This window comes from Triticum aestivum, chromosome 4B (genome assembly GCF_018294505.1).
Source record: "Triticum aestivum cultivar Chinese Spring chromosome 4B, IWGSC CS RefSeq v2.1, whole genome shotgun sequence".
In the NCBI taxonomy this organism is placed as follows: Eukaryota; Viridiplantae; Streptophyta; class Magnoliopsida; order Poales; family Poaceae; genus Triticum; species Triticum aestivum.
Window position 1 is genome coordinate 469,672,865 of NC_057804.1, and position 3,028 is coordinate 469,675,892.

A 3,028-nucleotide genomic window follows, 5' to 3' on the forward strand; every position below is an offset into this window, starting at 1 on the left:
CCTTGGGCTCGAGGACATCTGAGCTGGCGGGCTGCGCTACTGCGGCAGTCTTGAAAGCAAGCTTGAGCGCTTCCAATGCATCCCCGGTGTCCCCGGACACGGTAAGGACGCCGTGGCTCCCGGGCATCTTCATGAGATTGTACGCTGGGTGAGTCGCGGCCATGAACCGGGCCAGGGCTGGGTAGCCGATGATGGCGTTGTACGGGAGACTGATGGGGGCAATGTCGAAGTCGACCAGCTCCGTGCGGAAGTTGTCATAGGTGCCGAAGGTCACCGGGAGGCGGATCTGTCCCAAGGAGCCGGTGGAACCGCCTCCGACACCTGAGAAGGGCCTGCTGGGCTAAAGCCGCTCTGGCGGCACGTGGAGGAGGCTGAAGGCTTCCACCGAGAGCACACTGAGGCCAGCACCGCCGTCGATGAGGGTGCTGGTGACGGCCACCTGGCAGAGGGTGGGGGTGCACAACATCAGGAGCGTGATCGAGGAGGCTGGGTTGGAGGGGTGATCATCCGAGCTGAAGGTCAGATCGGCCTCGGGCGCCACCCAGCCCGGGGGGGTTTCTTGGCGCTTGAAGGCGGTGCCGATCTGGCGGGTGAATGGCTTGATGTGGCGGCACGAAGGTGGTGCCTATGAGCCGCCCAGGACAGCCGCGACGACCGGGGGCACTGGCGTGGCGTAATGGGCGAGGAAAAGGTCGCGCAGTTCCCCCCAGGAGGTCACAGAAGCCGTCGGTAGGTGGAGCAGCCACATGCGAGCAACGCCGGCAAGGGACATGGGAAACCACTTGGCCATCACCCTGTCGTCGTGCCCCGCCTTGAGGACGGCTTCCTCGTACGCCAGCAGGAAAGCGTGCGGGTCCGTCGTGCCGTAGTAGCGCGACAGCATCTCTGGCTTGAACTTGCGTGGCCACTGCACCTGCCGCAAGGCGGGGGCCAAGGCTCGGAGCCCCCTGGCCCCAGCACTGGCATCGGCTGCCGGAGCGGGCGGCGCGTTGTCTGCCATGCGAGCGAAACACGATGTTGGCGGAGAATGGGCCGACGGAAGGGAGAGCTTCGGAGCACCCCTACCTGGCGCGCCAAATGTCGGATTTCAGGTTCCGGCAGACGCTTGAGGTTCGAACTCTGGGGTGCGCGCAGAGATCACTCCACCTACCGGCTCACGTCTCATTGCCTCGCAAGAGATCTAAGCTACACGAAGAACAACACAAGGGACACAAGGTTTATACTAGTTCGGGCCACCATTGTGGTGTAATACCCTACTCTAGTTTGTGGTGTGGTGGATTGCCTTGATGTCTACTACACAACCTTCTTCTTGTAGACGTTGTTGGGCCTCCAAGTGCACAGGTTTGTAGGACAGTAGCAAATTTCCGTCAAGTGGATGACCTAAGGTTTATCAATCTGTAGGAGGCGTAGGATCAAGATGGTCGATCTCAAACGACCCTGCAACAAAATAACAAAGAGTCTCTTGTGTCCCCAACACACCCAATGTCGGGGTACTAGAATAGGGGTACCCTAGTACCCCGAACTTGTGCACGGGCAGTTGCAGCACCCTGCGGCAAGGCTTGCCGGGCTAACGCTAAGATCCTCCAAGGTTCCCTTGGAGCCATTCAAGAACAAAGTATTTAAGCTCAGGAGACAAGTCCCCGGCAAGAGGAGCTTGCCGGGAAGGCCAACCGAGGCACTCCAAAGAACTTGCCGCGTCGCGCCACGCGCTCCGGCAAGGCAACAAGGCCCCGGCAAGAGGAGCTTGCCGGGAAGACCAAACAAGGTACCTCGAGGCCCGGTGAGCGACAAGCTTCTGGACCCGACAAGATAACAACAGCAGCAAGGCGCTTGCCGCGGCAGGCGGCCACTCTGTGCCCACGCTCCAGTGCATCCACCAACGTGTCGCTCTGGGGGCCTCTCCAGGCGCGCGTGGCGGGAGGCTGTGCAGCCAGTGGTGCGCAGTGGCATGCGAAGCTGACAAGATCGCCGTCGTGGCGAACGGTGGCGCCCCTAACGGTCCTTTTCTGCACTATTTGGGCGAATCAGACGGGCCTTTAATGCCCTTGTCCCCTGCCATCAGGGTTAGGTAGGGCGCACTGTACAAGTAACTATACCAACCACCTCACTTTTTAAATTTGTACCCTTCTCTGCGTTGCCACCTGTCGGTGACCCCTTTGGCGTATAAAAGGAGGCCCATGTGCAACGTAGAGGGGGATCGGTTCGTTTCAACTCATTCGTAACCCAGAAAGACACTACGCTCTCTCTAGAGCAAGGACAGAATAGAACCAGACAAGCAGTAGTAGGAGTATTATCTCTCCGGAGAGCTCCGAAGCTGGGTAAACTGCTCGTGTGCTTCGCCTCGATCTGCTCTTCGTGCGATCTCCGCCCCTCGCCGAACCGAAAGGGGCCCGGTCCGCCGGCCCCATAGGTGTTCGAGGATCAGTTTCCCCGACATCTTTGGTGCGCCAGGTAGGGGGCGTCGAGATTGTGTGAACCTGATCCGGCGTTCACACGAGCTAGATCTTCATTCCCTTCATCGACATGCCACCGAAGAAGAAGACTTCGGCGGCACCCGCTCCGTCCACGTCACTTCCACCACCGTTGGAGCAAACGGGTGGTGGAATGGACACCGGCGGAAGAATGGATGTCGACGAGGAAGCTCATGATGCCGCCAGGTCCAAAGACAAGGCTGCACAAACCTCGGCGACTGTACATGTTCCGCGCCACTCTCAGGAGGCGCAAGATCAACAGCGTCATGGCACTCGCAGTGCCATACGCGTGATAGGCCAAGACCAAGCTGGTGGATCTCGGGGCGCTCAAGACCAGCATGCACGCCAGCACGAGCGGGGCACGGTCGCCTGGACGAGATACTGCTCCTTCTAACATAGTTAGAAGTTCGAGCACGTCCCGCTCCTCGCGCCGTCCGCCCCTGCCACCCACCACTCCAGCAGAAGCTTTGGCGCGAGCTCAACTTCTCCTAGATTACCCTCCGACGTCGAACAAGATCGACGAATGGAGGGCCACGATTCAGAGTCTCATCGGCTAC